The sequence below is a fragment of the Rana temporaria genome, chromosome 6 (assembly GCF_905171775.1).
Source record: "Rana temporaria chromosome 6, aRanTem1.1, whole genome shotgun sequence".
Classification (NCBI taxonomy): domain Eukaryota; kingdom Metazoa; phylum Chordata; class Amphibia; order Anura; family Ranidae; genus Rana; species Rana temporaria.
Genome location: NC_053494.1, coordinates 40840752 through 40858571, shown reverse-complemented (window position 1 = coordinate 40858571; position 17820 = coordinate 40840752).

Below are 17820 nucleotides of genomic sequence, written 5' to 3'. Positions count from 1 at the left end.
GTTTGCATTTAAGCTAAAAAGTTCAATTTTGGTCTCATCCAACCAGAGCACCTGTTTATGCTGTGTCCTCCAGGTGGCTTCTCAAAAATTGCAAACAGGACTTCTTATGAATTTCTTTCAACAATGACTTTCTTCTTCCACTACTTCCATAAAGGCCAGATTTATGGAGTGCACAACTAATAGTTGTCCTGTGGACAAATTCACCCACCTGAGCTTTGGATCTCTGCAGCTCCTTCAGAGTTACCATGGGCCTCTTGTCTGCTTCTCTAATTAATGCTCTCCTTGCCCAGCTTGTCAGTTTAGGTGGATGACCATGTCTTGGTAGGTTTGCCGTTGTGCCATACTCTTTCTATTTTCCAATGATGGATTGAACAGTGCTCTGTGAGATGTTCAAAGCTTGTTTTTTTTTTTTTTATAACCTAACCCTGCTTTAAACGTCTCCACAACTTTATCCCTGACCTATCTGGTGTGTTTTTTGGCCTTCATGATGCTGTTTGGTTACTAAGGTTCTCTACCAAACTTCTGAGGGCTTCACAGAAGAGCTGTATTTATGCTGCGTGTCGGAATTGCTACAGACAATCAGATTTGGAAAATTTGAGAACCAGCTCTCAATCATTTGCTGGTGGAAATTCCGCCAGCAAAAGTCAGATTGGGCATACACACGGTCGAAATTTCCGTTCAAAAGCTCACATCGGACTTTTGCTGGGGGGAATTTCCGATCGTGTGTACGGGGCATAACCCTTCCTGTAGCCTAAATTCTAACATTAAACCTCTCTGCAACCCTTATGCCCTGTACACACGATCGGATTTTCTGTTGGAAAAATCTTGGATGTTTTTTCTGACGGAATTCCGCTCTAGCTTGGCTTGCATACACACGGTCACACAAAAGTTCTCAGAACTTTCGACCGTCAAGAAGGCGGTGACGTATAACACTACGATGAGCCGAGAAAATTAAGTTCAATGCTTCCATTTTTACTGTTTGCAACGGCATTTAATTATGGCTTCAATTACTTTTTTCATATATTTCAGTTTATCATTATTTTATTAGTACTACATTTCTTCAACTATTTTTGCATACAATTTTTTACCTTTATTATTAATATTATAGCTTCGGGTGCCCCCTTTTTCGATTCCAGTCTTTGATGGCCACCATTTTGGTCTTTTGGGTCTCTCCCTCCCGATCCCCCCCTCGCCCCCCCACGCGTGGGTTATCAGTGCGGCCCCCCGCAGGCTCAGAGCCCTTTTTTGGTCTGCCCACTCAGCCAAGCCTTTTCCTTCCAAGCTCCCCCGCCTCCACGGGAGTCGTGCGGTGCACTGGCGGCAGTTACATGGTTCCTAGTCGGTCCACAGTCGCAGCACATGGGAAAGCGCTTTTGCCCTTTCTCTTAGCCCTTAAAGGGTAAATATATTCATTATTCACAATATTGTCAATATGGTAGATGTTTCTCTGTTTTTGTTTGTTTTTTAACAATCTCACCTATAGGATGTATTTCATTCTAGAGCATCTCCTTCCTACCCCCTGAAGATGACCGCCCTCTACAAGGTCGAAACGTGTCAGGGTTTAATATATGTATCATGTTCATCATGTGTACCATTGTTATAACATTATGCCATGCTTTTGCAGGTTTGCCCTTAGGGCCCAATCAATATACTGTTAATCTTGTATGTACATGTTTTTATTGCCATTACTTGACTGTGTTTTGGTTAAAAAATATATCAGATACGTTTCCTTGTGACACATATAAAACTACATTAAAACTTTTGTATTTACTAAATAATATCCATTTATTTATTTTTTGCTGCAATACAAAGCCCCCCGGGGTAACATTTCCTTTTTTCCTTCTACAACTATCGGGGGTGTGCAGCACTATACCCACTTTTCAGTATCGCTTTTTCCTTGCTAAGTTCAATGCTTCCAAGCATGCGTCGAATTGTTTCTGAGCATACGTCTGAATTTTGCACGTCGGAATTTCTACGAACGATTGGATTTTCCGATAGGATAATTTGAGAACCAGCTCTCAATCTTTTGCTGGCGGAAATTCTGCCAGCAAAAGTCCGATGGAGCATACACCCGGTCGGAATTTCCATTCAAAAGCTCACATCGGACTTTTGCTGGCGGAATTTCCGGGGCATAACACTTACCCTCTCTCTAAACCCAACTCTGAGGCCTCGTACACACAGATGGACTGTCCGATGAAAACGATCCGCCGGACCGTTTTCATCGGACATGTCCGCTGCCGGATTTTGGTCTGATGGTTGTACACACCATCAAACCAAAATCCCCACGGACAGGATACGCGGTGACGTCGCCCTGGAAGGTCAATGCTTCCACGCATGCGTCAAATCACTTTGATGTCCGCAAGGCTTTCGGCCATGCGGACATGTCTGGTAAGTCGTACAGACGACCGAACATGTCCGACGGACAGGCTTCCAGCAGACATGTTTCTTAGCATGCTAAGAAACATTTGTCCGCTGGAAACCTGTCCAATCCGCCGGAAAATTGTCCGGTCGGACGTACACACGACCGAACATGTCCGCTTGAACTGGGCCGCGGACCAGTTTCAGCGGACATGTTCGGTCGTGTGTACGAGGCCTAACACTAACCCTTCCTGTATCCCCAATTCTAACATTAAACCTCTCACTTACCTAACACTTACCCTCTCTCTATACATTATCTAGTGTTTTGTTTCTTTGTCCTCTAGCTCCTGCCACAACCCTTCGTTTGCAGTCTGAACCCATGACTGCATTTATAGAAAGTCAAAAATCCATACAAATAGAAGGTATATCATAAATAAGAAAGAAATGATTTGTGAAATGAAATATTACAATCTAATTTCTTTACCCTGAATGCTCTAAAAGTGTGTTCCTATTGTACTTATTTAATAAAACAGCTTTTCTTCAATCTCGTCTTCTGACCCATTATTTCTTTTTTACAACATAACATAAGAAATATGATTGGCTTTTTTTTTAAAGACCGACCCCAGCCAAAACTTTCCTTTGTTTAGTTTTGTATCGAGTGGGAAATTTGTAGACGTCTATCAAATTTTTATTGCTGTCTGTGTCTCTGATGGGAGTTTTCTTGTCAAATAAATATTACTTTGAAAATGCTAGAGAATAATATTCAGGGAAAAAATGGAACTTTAACAAACAGATAAAGCGTGCTTTATTGTAAAGGTGTTCTGTGGTGAAACCCTAGTCCATTTACTAGAATATCTGAGGGATAAATAGAGTAAGGAAAGATTTGATTGCCTCTCATCATTTTAGTGCTGGCTGGGAAAAGAAAATAACCCTAAATTACACAACAGTGCAAACCGAAAACCATTATATATCGCAAGATATAAGCTGAGCACAAAGTGCAGTGTTTTAAAATAGTGAAAAATAAATATGTTACAGCAAAAGGTGGGTGCTCTACTCCAATACAGAGGGGCAAACATTATGTATAAAATAAAGCATATTTGAATATGAACTGAATATGTATATTTGTGCCTTGTATACTTGGTCAACATATATTGGGGTTTTAGTATATCGGCATCATCATAGCCTCTATACAAATCATATAAAAAACAATATTAGACCAAAAATACAAAAAAACGGGACAAAAAATGAAAAATTGTAATATTGTATATTGAGGATCTACATATTTAACCACTTCAATACCAGGCACTTACGCACCTTCCTGCCCAAGCCAATTTTTAGCTTTCAGCGCTGTCGCAATTTGAATGACAATTGCGCATTCATGCTACACTGTACCCAATTTTGTATAATTTTGTTCTCACAAATAGAGCTTTCTTTTGGTGGTATTTGATCACCTCTGCGATTTTTATTTTTTGCGCAACAAATAAAATCGTATTTTCTATTATACATAAATTATTAACTATTATTATAGTTTTACTATTATTATTATTATTATTATTATTATTATTATTATTATTAATAATAATAATAATAATAATAATAATACTAATAGTATTATTATTTGTTAATAATAAATAATAACAATAATAATTCCTTTCAAATTTGCCTGTTAGTGAACGTAATGAAGACGAATGCATCCAAATTTACAAAATTATCCAAAGTAACGAATATAGCATCTAAACGAATGGAACAGAACAAATACGAAAGCATTCCGACGTTACGAATGATCCGAAGTAACAATAGCCGATCATAACGAATGATCAGATAAAAAAAAAAAAGGAATGAAACGAAAAATTAAATAAAAAATGTAGTCATGCACATTTCTAATGTGTCCTCACCGCCTATCAAATGCTCTCTAAAGAACAATCCAAACGCAGGTTGCTCATCAGAGATCACCACTAATGTGAATGAGCCCTTACGCACACATACACACAATAGCCGCAACTATGTGTTTTAACGAGAGCATACACTGCTTGCAGCATCCGCCATTGTAGTTCTAACCCTTTGAAAGAAAGTAACATTTGCCTCATTTTTGGTTCTGTGTAATCTAATTCACTTGCAGAATATGCCCAATCTGATGTGTCAGAGTTACTGGCTCTCAGAAACCTGCGGCGGCTGGTCGGCAAGCAGTTAAGATGCCCATTTAAGAGGTTTTTTTTAACTATCGACATTCCCCAGTGACACCACTGATTGTGGAAGGGAGTTACACATCCTTACTGCTCTAACAGTAAAGGACCCCCTACACAGCAGGTTAAATCGCTTCTCCTTCAATTTCATTGACTGGTCCCATTTGTCTTCTTAAGTTCCCTAACGTTGAATAGTTTTACTACTAATGATACTGCTTTCATCAGCAAATTTTTGGATATAGTCCCTTATCATCCCTTTCAATAGCTTACATACTATTGATGTTAGGCTGACCGGCCTTTAGTTCCCAGGTATATATATTTGCTCTTCAATGTCAAACAAGAGCTTCAGAACTGCAACTAAAGCCAGTAGTACTTCTAGGCCCTGGAGACGGCATTGCAGAACTAACTTACCCAACCCAACTAAAGTGCTAAAGTGTCTGGAAAGTATTTTATTATGCTTTTAACACTCACTGCCAACTATTTGAAATGCATCAATATTTCCATCTGAAAAGCTTTTACAATCCAACAACCAGCATATTTCTGTACAGAATGTTTTTTTACAAGCCAAAAACCATATGGATTGTAATATGTAATATGGATGTAATATAGGTGTGTTTTGTGTCTAATCGATTTGTCTCTTCCCATACATTAATGTGACAATTTTTTTTAAAGTGAAAAATTTATAGAGTTTGGCTCTGGTAGTTAAAAAAAGAACAGGCACAGAATGTGTATTTGGTCAAACCATTCTCTTTACTGTTTTACAACCTAGCTATTTACGAAAAGGCTGCATTAGCAGTTTTTTGAGTACCCTATTAATGACACTGCGGCATTCCTTAGGTCTGCATTCTGTCAAAGGTGCTTCAAGCTGGTTTGTCACTTATCAAATATGTCGCCTTCTCTGGCCACTTACCACACATGAGATATGAATGTGACTGTTTCTGTTAGTTACCTTCTTGGGGAAAACAAGGGTTGCAATGTGTTGTGTATAACTCCCATTTTTTCCCACATAGTTTGATATCTCCACACATAGCAATAAACAAAAAACATCTGTTTACTGGAGCCACTAAATAAAGTCAGGCCCGTTCATGGCTAACAGGGTGCCCCCTAATTTGCTTGCCAGAACAAACAGGCAGCGCTTGTACCTTTTCCATTATTCTATCAACAGTTAGCCTTTCACACAGCAACAGGCTCACGCAGCAGAGAGCCCTGAGCTTAAGTCAGCTCATATACAATCCAGAGGCGGATCCAGAGGGTAACGGGGCAATTGCCCCCTCCAAGAATGCAGGGTGAGAGCAGGTGGCTCCGCGGGTGACTGCGCGGGTGGTTCGGCGGGTCCGCGGGCGCGCGGCTCAGTAGGTGATATAGCCGGAGCTCAGGGTAGCTGGGCGGCTCGGTGTGTGAGTGCTGCTGGCCAATCAGAGAGCCGGCAGGTGCCGGAGCAGAGAGATGACATCATCTCCTGGCGCCCGCCCTGCATTCTTGCAGTTCCACCCTCACTGTGACTGTGTAGGCAGCCATGGGCAGCAGAGCGATTACATCATCTCTCTGCTGCCTGACTTTGGGACAGAGCACCTTAGCAGGAAAGTGACACAGCAGGTGACAATCTGCAACGTGTGGCAAGTGACAATCCGCATCTGGTGGTAGGTGACGTGGCAAGTGACAATCTGCAACGTGTAGAAGGTGACGTGGCAAGTGACAATCTGCAACGTGTAGCAGGTCACGTGGCAAGTGACAATCCACATCGTGTGGCAAGTGACAATCCGAAACATGTGCCAGGTGATGTGGCAAATGACAATTCTCTACTCCACGGAGTCTCTGCATTAATTGGATAGATTAATAGAAGCGTAGTCATTGGCTCCAGCTGCTGTCAATCAAATCCAATGACGCGGCGGCTGAGGCGGGGCCAAGTCATACACTTGGCGGCTATGGACCCCAAATGTATGACACGGGAGCACGCCCGCAAGGTAACCCCCCCGAGAGAGAGCTTCCCAGAGGGGGTTAGCTATTGCGGGGAGGAGCCGGGAGAGCCGCCGTGGCACCCCAGAACAGCAGGATCTGTGAAAAATTAACTGCACAGTGGAGGTAAGTATGATATGTTTGTTATTTTAAAAAAAAGATCCGTTACAACCACTTTAAGTCACTATGGCACGCAGTAGTGAAGTAGGGATCAGTAGAAGGAACCACAACACTTAACAGGGACACACTATCAAATAGAGAGTATAAACCTTCTTTTCCAGACAAAGGATGAATTCTGAGTTGCTATGCAAATGTAATATATTTTGAAGGGGATGAAGCTTTGGTACCTTCATTTAGAGAAGCTCTGAGGAACACAGAGAATGTGTGGATGGTGACTCCAAGTAAAGTTTAGGTATACAGTATGTCCTGTATACCTAAGGTATACAGTATGTCCTGCAAAAACATTTATTTTTGTTTTAGTTAAAGTGTGAGAGATGTAGAGTCCCTGTCAAGTTTAGAGTCCCTGTTGGTGTTAGAAAGACTTCCACCTACTTCATGTCCCGGTGACAATGGTTTTACCAGTTAGAAAGTGAAGGAAAGTCTCCAACAGTAACATAGATAGAATTTTTTTTTTTTATAATTAGGGTAGGGGAAGAATGGAACCCTTCTCATCTTTTTATTGTTGTCTGTGTCCCTGTTTTAGACTTTTGTAGACTTTCACTCACTTTCTGACAAAAGTCATAATCCCTCCAGCTCTATCTAAAACTGAAAAAAAAATTAAAAAATTTAGCCAGATCAGCACTTTGGGACCAGTGTTGCCAACCTACCAAATTTACATTTACGGACACAACAACCAACATTTACTAGCACAGCCAAGTTTATACAGTGGAACCTTGGATTACGAGCATAATCTGTTCCTGGAGAATGCTCGTAATTCAAAGTACTCGCATATCAAAGCGAGTTTCCCCCATTAAAGTCAATGGAAACTAAAATAATTTGTTTTGCATTGACTTCAATGGCATGCAATACCGCATGCGGTCAGAGGCGGGGGGACGCCGGAGAGCCTCGTAAACACTCGAAAAGGGCAGAGGACACCTCGGCTGAACTCCGAAAACCTCGGAAACTGAGTATTTCTGCGATTTTCCAAGCATTTCTGAACGGCTTCAAACGGCGCAGATCGCTGCCGTTCGGCTCTGCTCCGGCGCCCCCCCCACCTCAGGCCAAACGTGGTATTGCACACCACGTTGGCTTGAATCCTGCTCATTTTTCAAGACAACACTCGCAAACTGAGTCAGGTTTTCTAAAAATACAGTGCTCGTATTGCGAAACGCTCGTTAACTCGTTACTCACAATCCGAGTTACAAAATTACAGTTATAGGTGCAAATTTCAGTATCCTGGCTACACACAAGCACAATATGCAATTAGCAATGTGATTTAAGGTAGATATTAAGGTAAAAAACATATTTCTTATTTAATTTTGGATATAGTAAGTAAGTAGCTCAGGGACAGGACTCAGGAGGGCAAGAAATTAGAATGAAATTGACTCTCACCGTGACACTGACATCAGTGTGCAGCAGCACAGATGATGACGAGACCTCACCAACACGACATGTCCCCTCCTGAGTCACAGCGACGGTCTCTCTCCACACCAGGTGGTTCCTTCAGTCCACTTCAGTCCAAACAGCACTGACAGTCCCGCTTCCGGCTTGCCTAGCCCCCAACCTGCAGATTTGCGCACGCGGCTTCGGCCGCTCCACTCAGCTCCCTTGCAACATGAAATCACATGACGCTTCTGCCAAACCCGCCAACTTGCCGGCACTGCCAAACACATTGTAGCAGGCACTCGGATGCTCTCGGGCCGGCTCCGGACTGGAACTGTGATTGACGAGTCTCACAGACATATTTTTTACTGGCAACCTTTTCCTGTCACCGGCATTTACTCCCAGGAGAAAAGGGCACAATTTACTTGTTTACTTTAATTTTTACTGGCTGCTAGTAAAAATAATAATGCCTCGTACACGTTTTTCCCGACGTGATTCCTCTCCAGCCTGACTTGCATACACACGTTCATGCAAAAAACGTCCGACCAAAGCGCGGTGACGTACAACACGTACAACGGGACTATAAAGGGGAAGTTCCTTTCAAATGGCGCCACCCTTTGGGCTGCATAATTGATTCTGAGCATGCACGTTTTTTTCCCCCTCGGAAAAGCATACACACGACCACTTTTCACGACAAGAAAAAGACTGACAGGAAACACGACGAGAAAAAAGAGAGCTGGTTTTTGCAGGCGGTTTTTTTCGTCAAGAAAACTGCTAGGGTCCATACACACGACCAGTTTTCACGACCAATATAAAAAATGGCAGTTTTCTCGTTGTAAAAAACGGTCGTGTGTACAAGGCATCACAGTTAGCAAAACTGTTTGGGACAAGGCAAGATACCACAGACTACATGTGTTAGATTGGCAGTACAGCTTATTGCAATCAGGGCTCAAGTCCTGCGGGAACGCGTGGGAACGGAGTTCCTGCACTTTTCTCACAGCAGGAACGCAGTTCCCTTTGCAGGACTAAAGCAGCCAAGCCACCCGAGCCAATCCTTCACTGAGTGGTGATGCCCAGCTTGACTCACTGTCAGGGGCAGGCGAACCTTAGTAATCCTTTATGTTACTGGCCGCTTCCTGTATATGGATTCATCGGGTAGTGTGCGGGTATTCCGTCACTTCCTCGATGTCGCAATGTCTCCTGGGAGCTTTTATCATTGTTCCAAGGAGACATTGCGGAGGTCTGCCGCGATTTATCGAGGGATTTAGAAAGAACTTGCTTAAAAAAAAACATGCGCTTTAGTAATTATGCATATGAGCGTATCATTTTTTTTTTTGGTGGGGGAGTGGATCTTGGGTGGGAGTTCCCACACTTTTTTCCCCAGGACTTGACCCCTGATTGCAATCATTCCTAATTGGCTGCTGTCACCAAGTCTTTTACTCTCGTTGTCTGGTCTAGGAAATACCATAAGTTGATATAATGTGAAATTCAGGCATTTATCCCCACTGTATTTAAAAATACATTTAATGTTTGTTTTTTGTGAGCACATTACCGCATTAAATGGTGTTGTTTAAGTCTGCCTGCAGTTCAGTTTTCTGTACTATTTATTTTGTTATAGTCTCAGGGCTATGTTTATCATATAGCCCAAAATTTGCTTATGGCAGCATATTTTCAATAATGAAACACTTTTATTATAATTGCTAGTGTTTCTGCGTTAGGGTAAAAGAAAAATTCTCTCTGAATAATGCAGATTCTATTTGGGATTCGAACCGTGATGTTTGCTGGAAAATTCAGTGGACTATAACCTGGCCCTCCGAAGCTGTAAAATGAAGAATTTTGTTCTTTACCATCCCAATATTTCCATGTTGCCCACAAAGCCGCATAAAGTGGCTCCACTCCTCGGCTGTACACATTTTTTTCCTTTTTTTAAAGTTTATCTAATGGTCTAAATGTAAAAACATACCGTATTTATCTTCGTATAGCGCGCCCCGGCGTATAGCGCGCACCCCCAACCTGGAAGGTAAATTTCCTTAAAAAACAGAAAATACTTACAGTTTGAATGCCCCTCGTTGGTGTCTTGCCCGGCGTCCATCGGCGGCCTTGTCTGGTCCGGCGTCCGTCTGCGGCCCTGGTGGTGTCCTCCCCGCTTCTCCCGCGCTGTTTCTGAGTCGATCCCCGCTTCCCGCCGCCAACATATACCGAGCGCAGTACACTTGGGCACGCTCGGCTCCTTTCGCATAAAGGCTAGGAGGCGGCACAGGGCGTGACTGCGAGGGGAGCCGAGCATGGCCGAGTGTTCCCTGAGTGTACTGCGCTCGATATATGTCGGCTGCGGCGTTCAAACACAGTGCGGGAAGCGGGGATCGGCATATATCACGCACCCATGATTTTCCCCTTATTTTAAGGGGAAAAAAGTGCGCGGTATACGCCGATAAATACGGTATATTGATTTACACATTGTATTTCAATTATTTCTAACCTACTCCAATTAATTTAAACAATTCTGAAGTTTGTAAATGTACTTTGTGAAGATCCTCACACATTTACTTACTTGAATTCAGTGACACATATTCACTGTGCCCTGTAAGTAGACACTGCTGAGTCACAGTGTTGGGAAGGAGGAGTTTCAGGAGGTGGAGTCAGTTCAGGAATCACTGCATGCAGGCAGCAAGGTACCATGGGATATGTAGTTTTTAGAAATTGAGAGTAAACAGCAAAGGAGAAGCTGCAAAGCATGCTGGGAATCCAGGAAGTTGTGGAAAGAGATGATCAGCAGACAGGCAGAACTTACAACAAGAAGGGAGATTTTTCAAGTAAGCATATATTGGATTGTCAAAAACAAATATTGTTTGAATTTATGTTACAATGCTGATGTTATAAAATGAAAGTGTATGTTGTCACCTTAGATATCCTGGTATCATGTCCCTTACACATGTAGCAAGATCTCCAGCCTCCTTCAGTCAATTGAGAACCTTGAGGGCCAGAGACAGCTGACTTCCTTCTGTATGTGGTGGGTTGTAAGGCATAGTGGGTGCAAGGTAGATTAAGTTATTGGGCACCAGACACTTCTTGAATGCAAAAGAGATGTTTATTTTTCTTACAAACTTTTTGAGGGAAAGACGGTTAGGGCCAGGACACCCTTGAATAGTTGCAAGTTCAATTAGCAGACTCTGAGACTTCAATAGGAGGACAGTCATGCAAGGAAATGCCTCCAGCAAGAAGCCACATCTGCATGTGCAGGAATGCTGTCTCCTATGACAACAGTCTTTAACAGTTCCTAATAGAAAGCGTAACAGTTCTTTCACCTTCACTACAACTTCTCCTTGTAGTTCTTCACCCCATTAAGCTCCAAGTCTCTCTCACTAGACCCTCTGATTCACTGTCACTGAATTCCTTGAGCTCCTCCAATCTTCATGGTTGCATCTTTCTCAAGTGTCACCTCTTCCTCTCTGTTGGGTTCCAAGCTTGGCACTCCATATACTTCTCAAGTTTCACCCCACTGGCCTGCTCGGTCCCTGGCTTGGCACACAAGGCTGCTCTGCAAGTGTCACCTCCACTGGTTGGGTCCCTGGCTTGATCACCACCTGAAATTTCCAGATTCTCCACCGTACATGTTTGGCGAGAATACTGCTCCGGTACTTGCTTTAGTTACTCACTGTGGTCCCTGGTAATAAGGTGGTTGGTCCCTTTATGGCAGGGATATGCAATTAGCGGACCTCCAGCTGTTGCCAAACTACAAGTCCCCATGAGGCATAGCGAGACTCTGACAGCATCAAGCATGACACACAGAGGCAGAGGCATGATGGGACTTGTAGTTTGGCAACAGCTGGAGGTCCGCTAATTGCTTATCCCTGCTTTACGGCAACAGTTTCCCTTCTACCTCTGACCACTGACAGGTTCTCTGGCTGGCAGAATTGTCACTTCTGGTTGGACTGCAAGCCGCAATCCCAACCCTGTGCTGCTCTCTTGCTTATAGGATAGGCCCTCAGACAGCCTAACAGCCAGATGCCGCCGGGATAGGCCCAAACTCCAGCCTAGAAGCCCAAGGCAACACAATACACGTCCACCCATAGGCAAAGAACATAGATTATCTGACTTCACCCGAATATATAGGCTCTCCAAGCAAGGCCAATAGATTCAAGAAAACCCCTGCCCATTGGCTGAGATACCCCATATACCCATAACCTGACCTTGAGTTGCCATTCTCATATCTAGTACACCAATTACCCGGCCATCTAGTAGTAGAAGAGAAAAGTGCAAAAAGGCCAAACTAAGGGAGAAATCAATGGATCTCTAACAATCAACCAGGATAACTACTCCTGGCAAGTAAATTTGTGAACAGCATCCCTGTCTGAACTCCAGTGTGCTACACACATGTGGTGAGCTTTCCATACCACTTTGTTACATTTGACTGCTGTAGCTGCCCTTCCGAGGCCATATTTCCCAATTGACTTCAATGGGGGTTGGATCAATATCTTCCAAATCCCAAACAGTCTGATTTGTTTGGCCAAATTGCCTGCAAATTGAAGAGAGACATGTCCAAGCAATTCTTATAATTACTTATTTCTTTAACATTTTTGGTGCACTGCTTTGAAAAAAAAGAAGCTGCCCAGTTTATGAAATAGAACTAATTATCACTTCTACCTATCACTCTGGCGCTTAATAAGAAAAATTCCTCAACGGAATCAGACAAGTCTCTCTGAATGTGTCTTCTTGTATGTTTAATTCATTAGACGCTTTCCAGATTTTCTGACCCTTAGTGAATATGGGTTTAATAAAGCTTAATCTCAAACAACCAATGTGTCTTCTCCATCATAATGATCCCAAAAGTAAAACCACAAAAGAAAACTATATAGTGCAGTATCCTCAAGCTAACATCATAATTTAATAACTTATTTTGCTCACATATATAAAATATTACATGCCACTCAACACCAAGGGCCAGATTCACAGAGCAGATACGACGGCGTATCTCCTGATACGCCGTCGTATCTGTTGTTCTATCTATGCGACCGATTCATAGAATCAGTTACGCATAGATAGCCAGAAGATCCGACAGGTGTAATTGTTTTACACTGTCAGATCTTAAGATGCAATACCGCGGCCGCCGCTGGGGGGAGTTTGCGTCGTAAACCAGCGTTGGGTATGCAAATTAGGAGTTACGGCAATTCCCGACGGTTTTTCGCGTTCGCTACGTCGCCGCTAGTCTAGTTTCCCGTCGCAAAGTTAGTCGTTTTTTTTGGTGCCTTAACTTTACACAGCAATCGTATTGCTGTATAAAGTATGGCCGTCGTTCCCGCGTCGAAATGTAAAAAATAACGTGCGTAAGCCGTCCGGGAATACGGAATTACGCTACGAAAAAATGACGTCACTTCGCGCAAAGCACGGCGGGAGTTCGGAAACGGAGCATGCGCGGTAGGTCCGGCGCGGGAGCGCGCCTAATTTAAATGGCACACGCCCATTTGAATTGGCCCGCCTTGCGCCGGAGGCGTAGGTTTTCATCGCAAGTGCTTGGTGAATCAGGCACTTGCGATGAAAAATTGCGGCGGTGTAACGTATCTACGATACGTTACGCCGCCGCTCATCTACGTGAATCTGGCCCCAAGTTCTTTGCAGTTTTCGTCACACCCACATGTCCATATACTCTTACCAAATATCAACTCTTTAGCTCATTTATGTCTCAACTCCAGTCTTCTTCTATGTGGAAGATCCCCCCACTCTTCCACTCCTTATACCGTCTGTAACCCAAATATGATAAATACCTAGATGTAGTGCAATGCAGAATAGGAAATTAAACGTTCCCTTAATTAAAATAAATTATAAAAAACTATCACAAAATATATACAGTGGAACCTCGCTTTACGAGTAACGTGGTTAACGAGCATTTTGAAAGATGAGCAACTCACAGGCGGATTGCATGTAAAAACAGAATGGGACCATTAGTGCTCACTGTATAACACTCTTTTATTAAAAATGAACACTCACATTAAAAAAGCACTCAAAGTGCTATAGACCAAGCATTTCATAAAGACATACAAAGAAAAAGAGCCGCTGCTCCAGGTGTATGATGATAACCTGAGGTGGAATGTCTCGTAGAGTGCCAACCCCCGGCCCGCCTCCGTGGGAAACTTGTAAGAAAAAAAAATGGCTGCACATCCAGGAATTCCGATTTCCTTTTATTGTTCAAAGTGATAACACCAAAGACACCAACACAAGGTCACGTAGACGCGTTTCACACACATCTTGTGCTTGATCATTAGGTAATGATTAAGCTCAAGATGTGTGTGTGTGAAACGCGTCTATGTGACCTTGTGTTGGTGTCTTTGGTGTTATCACTTTGAACAATAAAAGGAAATCGGAATTCCTGGATGTGCAGCCATTTCTTTTCTTACATATTTCATACTTACATGGGTACATCAAGCATTCTCCCTCATAACACAAAGCTCAAGGGCTTCCAGACCTCACTAAGAATTTAAAGCGTGACTCCAGCTCCTAATAACTATGAGCTTCATTAGTAGGCTACAAATAATATATTTTCCCAATAATAATTAGAAGATTCTAAATTGTATTCACATTTAATTGTACAACAAGTGCAAACAAATGAAATATTCACATCCAAAATATAAAAAAACAACAATAGAGATTTAAATTTTCCATTAAAATGCTTACAATAGCAGAGGTACAAACTGGCAGTATTCAAAATGGCGGGACAGGCACTTCTGTGTCCAGGGTACGTGCGTCTGACGTCCCTACTGAATGTAAATACTCGCCAGCACACTTAAGCCTTGTACACACGATAGGTTAACCACAGGGCAACGGTCGGATGGACCGTTGTCATAGGTTAACCGATGAAGCTGACTGATGGTCCGTCGCGCCTACACACCATCGGTTAAATAACCGATCGTGTCAGAACGCGGTGACGTAAAACACAACGACGTGCTGAAAAAAACTAAGTTCAATGCTTCCAAGCATGCGTCGACTTGATTCTGAGCATGCGTGGATTTTTAACCGATGGTCGTGCCTACTAACGATCGGTTTCGACCTCTCGGTTAGGAATCCATAGGTTAATTTTAAAGCAAGTTGGCTTTTTTTTAACCGATGGTTAAATAACCTATGGGGCCTACACACGATCGGTTTTGACCGATGAAAACGGTCCATCAGACCGTTGTCCTCTGGTTAACCTATCGTGTGTACGAGGCCTAAGGATCTTCAATTTTGTCTAAATGTTTTTGATTGAAGAAAGATCACATCACAAACAGTGTAGTGCAATGTTTCAGGACGCTTTAGTCAGGCATGACGCTATTCATCACTACGACTTTATCAAAGGTTGTCTTTTTATATTTTGCATGTGAATACCTATTTTGTATGCAAAGAATACTCCATTGGAGCATATTATGTAGATCTAAGAAGTGAATATCATTGTGCTGTTTTAGCCCTGTGTTATGTGTGCAGAAGCTTGGGTAAGGTATATTGATCATGTGGGAAGGGTCACATTGAATTGAATGAGAACAGGATTATTGGTTTGCATTTGATTTATAATATCTTAGATGTGGTAGATATATTCGTTTTCTTTTTAAAACTTTTTTTTTCCCTTTATTTTAACCTGGTAGCCTGCCAATAACTCACTTATTTTTCTAGGCTAACAATTGTACTAAGCAGCATTGACACCCCAGGACAAGGTGGCCGGCGGACATCGAGTCTGCTGAACCCGCTGATTGGCTCCCCCACTGGCTAATAGGAGTGCGTGCGCCCACAGCCATGTACATGCCCGACGTACACCTATGGCGATTTTCACAGCCGAGCCAAGCTGCGACGGCTAGTCGGCAAGTGGTTAAAGAATAATTCTAGGCATTGGTATGTTATACCTAGCTACATTGGTCTTTTCGTTTGGAAGTGACCTGATATATACAATACCTGGCCAATGCCCCTGGAAGCTGAAAATTCCACTTGCTTCTGGGTCCAGTGCTGAGCAGCTGGCCTGATGCATTGTACTGTAAGTACAAGGAGTTGGCTGCTTAGCAAGGGCTCCATTTAGAGAATACTTTGCATTTTCTGAGTAATTGCAAAGCACTCTCTGATTGGATGAGGTCCATCACACTCTCCATCTTGTCCAATCAGAGAACTTTTGCATTCATTCAGAAAATGCTAAGCACTTTCTGAATGGCGTTCATGCTGAGCAGCTGCTCGACTGTGGTCGGAATACAGAATACATCAGGCCAGCATGAGACATAGAAGCAAGTGGAGATCTTTGGAGTAGCGGTGTCTACTTCAGTGATTTCCAACATTCAGGGGCATTGGCCAGGTATGATGTATACATAGAGCTAGATCCAGGTAACTTTACGCCAACATAACTCTGAATCGTAAGTTTAAGTGTATGCTCAAACTGAGATACACTTAAACCTAGCTAAGATACGACGGCCTGCGCCGTCGTATCTTAGGGAGCAATTTTTCCGCTGGCCGCTAGGTGGCGCTTTAGTTGAGTGCGGCGTAAAATATGTAAATGCCTAGATACGCAGATTCACGAACGTACATGCGCCTGTCGCAGTAAAGATACGCCGTTTACGTAAGGCGTTTTCCAGGCGAAAAGTTATTCCAACAAATAGCTGGCCTCGCCAATGTTAAAGCGGAGGTTCACCCAAAAACACAACTATGTACCGTCCAAACGAGCATACTAGCGTCAGCTACAGTATGCCTTTTTTTTTTTTGCGCTGTACTTACGGTTTAATCCGTAACTTTCGTTTCAGACTCCCGCGGGGAATGGGCGTTCCTATGAAGAGGGGAACGTGATTGACAGCCGGCTATGGCGCGTCACACGTTCCGAAAATAGCCAGAGTAGGACTCGGCTCTTCACAACGCTATACGGCGCCTGCGCACAGACTAGGAGCTGACTGCGCAGGCGCCGTATATGTCCGCGTCCTATTTCGTCTTTTTTCGGAACGTGTGACGCGCCATAGCCGGCCGTCAATCATGTAGCTTACGCTAGTATGCTCGTTTGGATGGTAGATAAAGAAAACATTTTTTTTAGGGTGAACCCCCGCTTTAAGTATGGCCGTCGTTTCCGCGTCAAAATTTGTAAATTTCCTTGCGGCGTACTTTGGAGCAATGCACACTGGGATATGTACACGGACGGCTGCCTTTTTTCACCCCACGCTGATGAAGTCCCGCTCATAGGGACGTAACGTCGTACGAGGGGAAGGGGCCAGGTGTGACGTCAACCGCGATCGCCGACCTAGACTGAAACCCATGCTCTTATGGATGTTTTATGCTGTTTCGCTGCACTCGTTTGAGAGTGCTTATACAGTGAGTGTATTCGTTTTTTATTCTTAAATAAATGTATTTTGGCTTCAGAGAGCACTAGATTTCCTCTCCTTTGTTTTTTATGCCCTGATTGCCATGTCCTGATCCTGAGTCTGACTGATATCGTGGTTCTACTGCTGCATTGCTTGCTGTCCTCTGAGAACAGGTGGTTCTCTGATTATGCTTTGTGACCTATTGCAGGTCGAAGTTGTAAGGTGAGAGGCCATTCCTGCTATTTGGTGGAGGTTCCTTCTGGATATCACCCTTTGGATTTTTGCACTATTATATTCCGATTTGGATCATCTTTTTGCACTTGAGCACTTTATATGGACTTTATTATATAATTTTTAATTATATATCATATATCATATGTTTTAACTTTCTGTATGTATAGTTTAAAATTGTTTGTTTTGCGCTGCACTATTATTATTTCAGGTCCTTTAGCTGCCTAAAGGTCCGGGTCTTAAGTGGTTAAGGAAGTGCC